General features: G+C 41.9%; 1 protein-coding gene across 3 annotated transcripts in view; it reads left to right on the top strand.

Moving 5' to 3' along the window:
• Nucleotides 1-11,188, top strand: part of Arhgap35 (Rho GTPase activating protein 35) — a 120,521-nt gene that overhangs the window by 1,882 nt on the left and 107,451 nt on the right. The window lies entirely within an intron of this gene.

Below are 11,188 nucleotides of genomic sequence, written 5' to 3'. Positions count from 1 at the left end.
TCTCTTTTGGAGCTGTCCATTTGTCTACATAGTTTTGAATCGTCTTGAACTTTACTGTTGCTGTCCCTGTCAAAGTGATCATCTTCAACACCAGTCTCCTTGTGTTCTATGTTTGGTCCTTCTTAATTCTAAGTCCTCCATCCCCCCCATTCAGCCTTTCACTGGATTTTTTTTTTGTTCATTCTCCGATCCTGTCTTGTTCTGCCTCCACCTCCTTTTAAGTCCTTTTCCTTAGTTCTAACCTGAAGGTATCATTCCTTTCTTATTATCCCCGTCTCCCCTTTCTTGGAGTCTACAAATTCTTGTTTAGATGTTCATTTTCTTTTGATACCCGTTTCTCAGTTCCTTTCCTCTTTTGCTTCTTGCCTTTCTCCCTCGTGGCTTTCTGCCTTTTTCCTCAACCCTGTCAGGCTCCCTTTCTAATACTTAACTCACATCACACCTGCTTCTCAGGGTTTCCCACCCACCACCAACAAGTTCTCCATTGAGGACACCCCTGTCCTATACATCTCTCAGCATTTTCCAGGATAGACTGAGCCGAGGTACTCTAGGCACTGATCCAGGCTGCAGATTCTCTGTGAGTCCTGAGTGTTTTGAATTTTATCCTCCAAAGTCCTCCTGAGATCTGTTACAGAGGTAGGGATTGATTGGTTGCAGCTCTCTGCAGTCTTGGGAGTGTCTCCCCATTTTTCTGACTCTCATCAAGGTTAGTGATGGTGGATAGGATTCATCTATTGCCCCATTTATGTTCTCTTTGCTCCCTCTCTGGGCCTCACAGCTTTGTGCCCTTGGGAAAGGGGACTGCAGCTGCTCCTGACTCTTTATTCTTCTCATTTCCCTCCTTGCCTCTCTGAGCAGTTGTAGCGAGTTGTAGGCTCTACACTCTTCCACCTCCACACCACACACCAGTATGCCCCTACCCTCCCCCCAGAAGCATTCATGAGTTTGTATTTTTTTGTTTATTTTTGGTTTTTCATCAGCTGAAAAGTCATATTCTTGTTTTACTCCAGGCCAAGGAAATTTGAGTTCTCAAGTTTTGCATGTCCCAGGGGTTGCTGAGGCCACATTTGGTGTTTACGGGCTCTAGTCTTCAGAAGCTGTAGTCTTGCCTTCTTGGTTAATGCTGTGATCTTTGGGGGTTGGGTTAGACCCAGTGGGTTTCTTCCTTTTGCACCTATGCCCCCTGGAAGGCTTTAGCTTCCTGGTCTTCAAAATGGTGATAGCCTGGGTTTGGAAAGCATTTTGTGGTGGTTGTTGAAAGGAAGAGTGCCAAGTGTCACTCAGATTTCTGCCCTCTAGTATAGCCAGCACTCCCAGCCATAGGAGCCCAGTGCGCCTGTGCAGGGAACCACTGGTGAGTTCTGACAGCCCCCAGACTTTATAAGGGGCCTGGTTGGGTAGAGTTGGAGAGGGCTGCCAAGAACTGGCTGATAGAAGTGCATTTGGGATTGTTGTCTGTGAACTGTGCTTTTCTTACCTTTTCTAACCCTGTGTTTCTTAAGTTCCTTTAATGATTTTGTGGTGGGGGTTCAGGAAATTAATCCAGAAGTAGAGGTAGCTTTTTACAAAAGAGCTATCTGATCATATTGTTCTTTACCCTGGGAGGGGAGGACCTTTGGTGTATTGTAGGTTTATTCTGTTTCTTGAGTTAATCTAAATCAAAAGCCTTTTGTTGTTGTTGTTGTTGTTGTTGTTGTTGTTGTTGTTATCGTGGTTTTCTTCCTTATGGCCTCGGGCAATTGCATATTAAGACAGCTATTCAGCTGTGAAGGCACATTTACTGGAAGGACTTTCTTTCTTAACTGAGCTATGATCAGACTGTTTATTTCAGCACCTGCTTAGAAATAGTTCTGTGTGAACACATTCGAAATAAAAAGTCTTCTCTGTCAGCTACAGAATTAGATCATTGACTCATCCAATGTTAGGGTATTTGTATACAAGAACATGGGGGGACTGTGCGTAATGGATCTGTGTGCCTCTCCTAGCTTTATAGGACTGTAGGTTTTCTGGGTTCTGGTCCTGTTTCTTTCCTTTCAGTTCTGTGTTGTGTGGTTGGAAGTTGGTGTCTTGAACATTGTTGCTAGGCTTGTTCTGCCACTGAGCTATAGGACTTTAAGCTTTGAGAAGAACAGTGGGGATTTTGATGCTGTGTGACACTTTGGTTTGTTTCTAATGGTGTTTCTTTGGTCTCATGTCACAATTTCCAGTATTTATTTTAGAGTTTGTGTTCTCCAAGTCAGTACAAATAGTTGTCTTATTTTTTCATTCTTATTTGGAGCTGACACCTACTTAAGAACAGGAACAACTGTGTGCTCGGCACCACTACAACGTGTGTTTCCAGAGTCTTCCCGACACTGGCAGCCTAAAAAGTTCTGCATCAAAACTGAGTTCACATAATAGGAAGAGGAGTGACAGAAAGAACAAAGAGCTGTTTTTCCTTCTAAGCTGGGAACTAATGTTTCAGGACTGTCAGACTTCTCTGATGGTAGTGAAGGCTCCACTCCCAGAATTGACATTTGCTTTCGTGATGGAATTGGGTGCTACAGAAATGTGAGGTGGTAGCCTTGGCCTTATGGGGCAGTTCCTTTGCCAGTTGGGGCGGAGTGTGAAGCAAGTGATGGCAGCAGATGACTTTTTTCAGTGCACTAGCATGTCTGTAAGGGCTCTTAGCCTGTCTAGATTTTTAGAACTAGCCCAATAAGAGTCCTTTCTTAGCCTCCTCCTTCCCCCTTTAAAACTAACCTTTCTTTGTGCTCATGTCTCCTTTTCCTTGCCCATCGCCTTCTTTTTTTTAATTGTCTTGATGATGCCTCAGGACAAATAAGTCAGAAACTCTCATTCTTCATACCAGACAGATCGGTGAAGGTATCTGGCCCGAATAGTGAGTGACTTTTGGAAAAGGACACTTGGAAAGTGTTTAGGTTGCATAGTTAGTGCCAGGTTGTAGCCTCATGCCTGTGTATGTGGACAGTCTTCCTGAGACAATACAGCAGATTAGATCATTATAGCTAGAGGTGGGCAAGATAACCTTGGTCTGATGTGGTCTCTTGAAAGGTGTTGATCCTCTTGCAGGCTGTTGTGATTTTGTAGGACTGTCGTTTGCTACCAGGCAATCTAGACAGTGTCATTTGTTCATTTACTTTTATTTTTTCGAGACAGGCTCTCACAAAGCCCAGGCAGGTCTCTATCTGGATATATACCTGAGGGTAGCTTTTGAGTCATCTCTCTGCTTCTGTCTCCAAAATTCTTGAATTGCAGGTATGCACTATCACATCTGGTGTAATTTATCCAATCCATGTGACTTTTGATCAATCATTTACTTCACTTATTTAAATTATCTACCTCTCACAAACCCCAAAGATTATTTGCTTGTATATGGAAGGTGACTAGCAGAAATAGCATGTTGGGCCCTGGAGTTTTGTAGTCTAGTCTAGAATATCAGTGCAGTCTTTGCAGGTGGGAAAGTAAAAGGCTTGCCTGGGGTCACATGGCAGGCTTCTGCTTCAAGATCATTAGACACAAGAGCAGGGCCTGCCTTCTGTCAAGGCCATATCTTAATTAATTAGGATTGGGGACAGCTTGCTTTTCCACTGGGTTGGATATCCCTGTCTGAAGACTGAAGTCCAACCCTGATGGTAGACTCTATTCAGTAGAACAAACTGTGTTGGAAGAGCTGTGGCCTAGTGCTCAGTACCTGGGGCTGTGCTAGGATCCCCCTCTTGTCCTTGTCATGTACTAAAACAGAATTGAGATCCGGCTTTTCCTGGGCTTACCTTTGTGGATACTTTTTTTCAATGGAAAGTAAATACTACCACTTTCTAAGCCATTCATATGGAAATTAGTTTATAACATGGGGGGGGGGGGTGTCTCCAGATTGTACTAGCTACATAACTCAGCTTACACCTCTTTTATAAAATGGTAGGGAATTTTTCAAGCTGAGTCATTGTTGACCTAGGCTCTCAAATAGCAATGGTCTGAATAGTACTTAAATTGCTGGTATTAAGAAGTGCAAACAAATCATTCATGTTCATCTTCCCAAAAGTTTATTTCTATTTAACTTTTAATACAATATTTTATCAGACTTTATCTACAAAGAATTCTTGAAAATAAATGGGCCCCTGTCAATGTGACTTTCATTTATTGACATTCTGATATTGAACACCACTGAGCTTAGAGGAGAACTGGGTCTGTTCAGCCATGAAGCATCATTACAAGAATGTAATATTTGTTTTTGCTGGAAATAACCAACTTGCCTAACTCCTTCACCTTACCTTATGAATGGAGTGATGCAGTGTTACAGACTCTGCAGGAGTTGTGGCTTGTGTGTGTTCTCTTCCTTGGGGCTGCCCTCTTCCCGGCCACTGTAGTGAAATTGAGCCATTGACAGAAAGCTTCCCATGCAGTAAAGAAATATTGACAAAGCCAAGCATAGTGGCACACACTAGTAAACTTGGTGCCTGAGAAGTGGAGGGAGGAGGAGATGATGTTCAGGGAAATCCTACTACTTACTGAGTTCAAGGCCAGCCTGGGCTACAAGAGATCCTGTCTCAAAAACGCACCCCCCCCCCCCCAACCAAACCAACTAGAAAACAATGTTAAGGAAACTCCTATCATGACTTATCAGCTATGTGATTTGGGAAAATTGTTGCAGAATGAAGGGATTATATCAGATGGCTCCTGCTCTGCCATATTGTGTAGCCAACAAATTGAGAAATTTGGGCATTTCTGTTCCAGATTTGTCAAATCCAGACTTCACAAAATTAGGTAAAAGTTTGTCTAACAGAAAGAAGTTTGGCCAAGTATTGACTGCCTCTCTCCATGGTTTTTTAGGAGACAGAAAGGTAAAGTCCCTCTTGAGTGAGTCTTCAGTGCTGGGGAGGTACCAGGAACACATGATACTGGGCATGAGCTCCATTCCTGACTCACAGCCTCAGCCAAAATGTTCTCTTGAGAATATTCTTAGGCAACTGGAAATGTAGAGAGAGACTATTGCCATAATTTGTTGTCTTACTACTAAAAAATAGGAATTATGAGATTGGGTGTGTAGGCGCAGTGGTAGTTTTTTTGTCTGGCATGCATCTGGTCCTGGGTTCCATTTCTAGCACAGCGGTCAGCTAATGTGAAACATTAAAAAGTACATAGAAATGCAGGTGTTTGGATAGAAAACACTGCTCCTTAGTTTTGTTTCATTGCTGAATATAATTACTACATTTGTTCATATATTTGTGTGTTTACACATGTGTATACACTGTGTACATACTGAGCCATGGTACATATATGGAAGTCAGGGGACAGCTTATGAGAGTCAGGTCTTTTCTTCTACCATGTGGGACTTGGGGATTGAACTTAATCAAACTCAGGTTGTCAGATTTGGCAGCAAGTTCTATCATCCACTGGGCCATCTTGCTAGCCCAAATCACTACAATTATTTAGTAACTCTGAGTTGCAGTTGGTAAACAGGGTTGGGATTAGAGTATATCAGCTAGCTGTAGCTAATGTATAGCCTTCCCACATACAGAAGATTGATTTAAGAATATATTCTTGCAGAGGACCTGGGTTCTATTACCAGCATCCACATGATAGCACACAACCATTTATAACTCAGTTCCAGGGATTCAGTGCCCTCTTCTGGCCTCAGTGGGCACCAGGCACACATGGTGCACAAACACACATGCAGGCAAAACTCCCATACACAGAAAATGAAAATTAAGGAAAAAAAGTACATGTGTAGTTGTATTGAACGTTTTCCTATCTGCATTTAAATGAAAGGTCAAAATCATGGATTTATCTCTTGGAGCCTATGTTAGGTGTGAGACAAAAGAAGATGATCACGTTGATTGCCATAGATAATTAAAGAGGTCTCTCTGTTCAGTAACAAATTGATTGTATACAAATGAAAGTTGGTGCTGCACTAACACAAGATTATTGGAGTCTTGAAATCTGTTTCTTCAGCAGAATGGCTCAGAGCAAGAGGACCACATGGGGTGGGGGTGGGACAGGGTCCTGATACTGGAGAGTGACACCACTTCCTTTATTCTATAGAAATGCCTATTAAGGTAACATAGGAAGTTGTGGACTCTGCTCTTGGTGATCACTTTCTCCATGGCTTGAAACCCTGGTATATCTTTTTGTTTTTTGGTTTTTTTTTTTTTTGAGACAGGGTTTCTCTGTATAGCCCCGGCTGTCCTGGAACTCACTTTGTAGACCAGGCTGGCCTGGAACTCGGAAATCCACCTGCATCTGCCTCCTGAGTGCTGGGATTAAAGGCGTGAGACGTATCTTTTTAATGTGGCTGGGCTCTAAGAAATGTCTCCCACTGATTGGTCAATTGAATGAAGAGTAAAAGCCTTTCTGAAAAATGAAAAAGGGAGGAAGGTTTCTGATTGCTACAGGCGTGAGCCCCAGCTATTGGTGTGTGCCCAGTATAAGTCACTAAAACTGGAAAATGGCAGTAGTTGCTTTTGGATTTGTGGTGTGTTGATAAGAGGAAATACTCTCTTTTTAAGTTGTTGTTGTTATTATTATTACTACTACTTTTTTGGATGGTGGGTTTGAGAGTACCTGTATGTGCTCCACAGCCTGATGACTGGAGGACAGTGGTATTTGGTTGGTTCTCCAGAACTATAGGTATAAAAGGATATAAGCCTCTAATATGGGTACTGGAAACTAAACTCAGAACCTCTGCAAGAGTAGCAAGTGCTCTTAACTACTAGCACAAATAAATAGTATATAAATTGATATGTGTATGTATAATATATATGTCATATGTATATTCATGTATACATGTATGTATGTGTGCGTGCCCATACACACACACACACACACACACACACAGTTTTTTAAGTTAGGGTCTCACTGTAGTCCTGGCTAACTTGAAACATACTTTGGAAGACTTTGGTAACTTTGAGCATACAGTGACCCTTCCCTTCTGTCTTGGCCTCCTGGATGCTGGGATTTAAAGGTGTGTGTCATTATGCCAGCCACTCTGGCTCAGTTTTAAGAGTTGTGTAGTCATGGATGCATATATAGTTAACTGTTTAATTAATTAACTAAGTAATTGGGTTTTGTTTTTATTTTTGTTTTTTGAGTCAGATTCTCTGTGTAGTCCTGGCTGTCCTAGAACTCACTCTATAGACCAGAATGGCCTTCAACTCAGAAATCCACCTGCCTCTGCCTCTGCCTCTGCCTCTGCCTCCCCAGTGCTAGGATTAAAGGTGTGCACTACTGCTGCCGCCACTACCATCCTATTAATTACTTTTGAGGGAAGTATGTAGCTTGGCTAGCCTCTCAGTCCAGATGCCTCCCACTTCAGCCCCCTGAATTTTGGGATTACTAGCATGTACCACCACACTAAGTTGTTTGTACTATCAGTATAGGCTAAGAAGTAAAGATGCAAACCATGATCTTATATGAACATGTTGAGTATCATGCTTACATATTTAAAAGATGAAAATCTAAATGTTTAACCTCAGGGGAATTATTACTTATGAAAAAGTTTAAAAGTATGTTTTTCAAGAATACTTGTCACGGGAAAGTGCATATAAAATCAAGAGTGTGTGTGTGGGGGGGAAGCAGGATGTAGAACTCTATACAGGGTGAATCTAGTTAAGACATACGTGGGAAAGAGTGGAAGGGAGAACACTGAAGTGCTACTTGAGCTATCTTTGTTGTAGAATTTGGGTTAAGGACCACTTTTTCCTGAGTTGTAAATTGTGTGTGTTCTAAAGATTTATGTGTATGAGTGTTTTAACTTCATACATGTCTGTGCACCACATGTATGCCTAATGCCCAAGGAAGTCTGAAGAGGGCATTGAATCTGAAACTGGAGTTACAGATGGTTGTGAGCCAATATGTGGGTGCTGGGAACTGAATCTGGTTTATGAGCAAGGTCAGCAAATTTCCTTAATAAAGGCAGGGTTTCAGTTAACTCTTTCTAGCCTGGAACTTGATGTGTCCATAAGGCTGGGCTCAAACTCACAGAGCTCTATCTGCCTGCCTGGTCTAAAGATGGTTATAAGCTGCTATGTTGGTGCTGGGAGCTGAAACTGTACCCTCTAGAAGAACTGCTTAGCTACTAAATCATCTCTCCAGCCCCATTTACTATATATTCTATATTTTTTTAAAAATTATTATTTTAACAATGGGGAGGGGTTGCTGTGCATTCATACCACTATGTATGTGTGGTGATTGATGGACAGACAGCATTTTGGAGTGCATATTTTTTTTTCCCCAGAGAGTGGGAGTTGAGATGGGTTTCTCTGTGTAGTTCCATCTGTTCTGGAACTCACTTTGTAGATCAGGCTGGCCTTGAACTCAGAGATCTGCTTGCTTCTGCCTCCTATTGCTAGGTTTAAAGTCATGTGCCACCAAATCCAGCTTTTTTTTTTTTTAATAAATTTTTAAATTTATTTATTATATGTAAGTACACTGTAGTGTGTCTTCAGACACTCCAGAAGAGAGCATCAGATTTCGTTATGGATGATTGTGAGCCACCATGTGGTTGCTGGGATTTGAACTCAGGACCTTTGGAAGAGCAGTCAGCGCTCTTAACCACTGAGCCAGCTCACCAGCCTGAGCTTTTTTTTTTTTTTTTTTTTTTTTTTTTTAATTCCTGATTTTAGAAAATGTTAAGTCAGTGTACCATATGTTTTTCTCTATAAAATCAAAAGAAAAATTATGCTGAAAAACAAATTAAGGAGATCTTTTGGACTGTAGTCCCTCCAGGGCAGACACTGCTTCTCATAGAATAATCGAATTAATTATTAACAACAGCCACTGCTTACTTTGTACCAGTGCCTGCCAAGTAAGTACTCCTCTTTCCTCACAGTCACCCTCAATAGTGGGGATTATTTCCAGCTTCTAGTTGGGGAACTGAGGCATATGAGTGTGGAACTGGCCTAAGGCTACCTGGCCAACCATCCTGTGCAGAAAACTTCTTTGGTCTGCCTTTCCCTTTCCAGAGTGTTCCATACAAAGTGATCTCTCCCAGAGATGAAGAAAGCTAGAGTCACTGGTGGCTGGCAGTTGGAGCATAGTTCTGCCCAATAAATCCCTAGTGTGTTCTTGGTTCAAGGAGAAAGAGTCAGGTCAGAGTCAGGAATAGCCATGAGGTTAATTATGTCTTTTTCACATTTTGAGATGCTTTAGTGGTGGTTAGTACAGTGAAGAGACAAGGGTCTCACTAGATGCTCTAGACTTACTTTGAACTGGAGATCCTCCTGCCTCAGCCTCCGAAGTGTTGGGATTACAGGAATGTGTCACCAAACCTGACCTGGGCCAACATGTGTTTAAAGAGTTAAGTAATTTAAATAAACAATACAGAAAGCTCTAGGGAGGTGGAAATGGATGGATCTTGAGTTCTGGTTCATCCTGAGCTTTGGGAGCTCAGGCCTGCCTGAGCTGGAGACTCTGTTTCCAAAACAACAACAACAAAAAAAAGGAATTACATAGTTTCACTTAATATCTAATCTCTTTAGTTCCATCTATTCAAATAATTTACACAGTTAGGAACTGCTAAGCAGCAGAGAGCAGGCTGGTTCTTTGTAGCTCATGGATAGAGAACAGAAATTTTGTTTATTCTTTTACCTCCTCATTCAGTCACTGTTTGGGTGATGAGAAGTTAAGGGTGCCAGTTACACAAATTGAACGTCCTTCTTGCCGAGTATGTAGGCCACTGAGGAACAAAGGCCCCTCTTCCCTTACAGGTAACACAAGGAGCACACTGTTTCTGTACCAAAAAGTACAGATTTGAGAGGCCAGTGGCCTGATTCTTTCTTCCTGATCTTATCTTAAAGAATTATGTGTGACTAAACATTTCAATGCAAGAATGCATTGACTGGGGCTAAGACAGATTTCATCTGAGGAAAAAGAATTTTTTTAGGAAGCTGGTTGGGTTCCTGTTTCTCTTGAATAAGGACTAATTTGGGCCAGTGTGTAGCTGAGTGGTAGAGCACTTGCCTGTGCACAGGTCTGATTTTCATTCCTAGCACACAGGGAATAAATAACTTGAAAATTATGTGTACCGCATTGACTTTTATTGTCGCTATTTAACAGAACACCCTATGCTCAGCATGCATTTTTATTGGCCACTGGTTGAGGGCTAGTTCCAGAAGACCTGATTGATGATCACCTGCGCAAAGTTTAGGGCTGGGAGTGGAGGCATACCTTTAATCTTTGCATTCAGGAGGCTGGGGGTCTTGAGTTGAGGTTAGCCTGGACTACACAGTTTCTATTTTAAATTAAAAAAAAAATGGGGGTAGGTGTTGTGTTGTATACCTTCACTTCAGTACTGACAGAGGCAGGTGGACCACTAGGAAGTGAGACCCCATTTCAAAAAATAATTTAAATAAGAAAAAACAAATAAGAAAAGATTTTGGGCAGCTCTGCCAGTTTGTTTTGGTCCCAGGGCCTCAAGGTTCATACCTGCAGCTCGTTGCGTTATTATTTCTAGAACAGGCCTGACAGATAATCTTGAGTTCAGTGTTTGTTAACTAAAAATGGTGAGTGTTGGGCATGATGATGTCCACCTCTAATCTCAACACATGGCACGCAGAATTAGAATTCAAGACCAGCCTTGTTTGCATGAGATCCTGTCTCCCAAAAAATGTGTGGGAAGTGGTCTGGAGAATTAACTCAATATTCACCCAACAAACACAACACCCTCAGTTTTATGTATAAAAATCAGGCATTTGAATTTTGAGGCCAGCCTGGGCTATAAGAGACCCTGTTGTTGTTGTGCTATCCCCTTTTCCTTTTAAGGTCTTGACAAAAAACCTGGAGAGGATGCAGTCTTGAGTACTTTGGGCCTTATTAGAGTATTGGGATTCCGCAAACTGTCCAGGGGAAGGAACATTTTCTCTGCTGTTTTCAGTTGCTTTTTTACCAACCTTATGAGATGGGGCTGGTTATTTTTATTGTGAGTTGTATATAAAATGGGCTCAATACTGATTCTGCCTGCTTAGTCTTTTATCATCATAGACTAAATGTAGAGTGATGAGAACTCTGTAAAGTTGGGAAACCCTTGAGCTTGTGGAGAGGAGAGACACTCTAGGAATGTCCAGATAAACATTAGGTTGCCCCAGGCTGCATTTGCCGCAGTAAGTGGAGCTGACTGCTGCTGAGCTTGTTATCTCTTAGTCTTCGCCACAGCGTCTCTGCCCCCAGGTCACAGTGACTTTTAGGGTCTTAT

Source organism: Mus musculus, chromosome 7 (assembly GCF_000001635.26).
Source record: "Mus musculus strain C57BL/6J chromosome 7, GRCm38.p6 C57BL/6J".
In the NCBI taxonomy this organism is placed as follows: domain Eukaryota; kingdom Metazoa; phylum Chordata; class Mammalia; order Rodentia; family Muridae; genus Mus; species Mus musculus.
The sequence above is the reverse complement of the archived record's forward strand: the minus strand, read 5'-3'. Positions and strand labels throughout refer to the sequence as shown.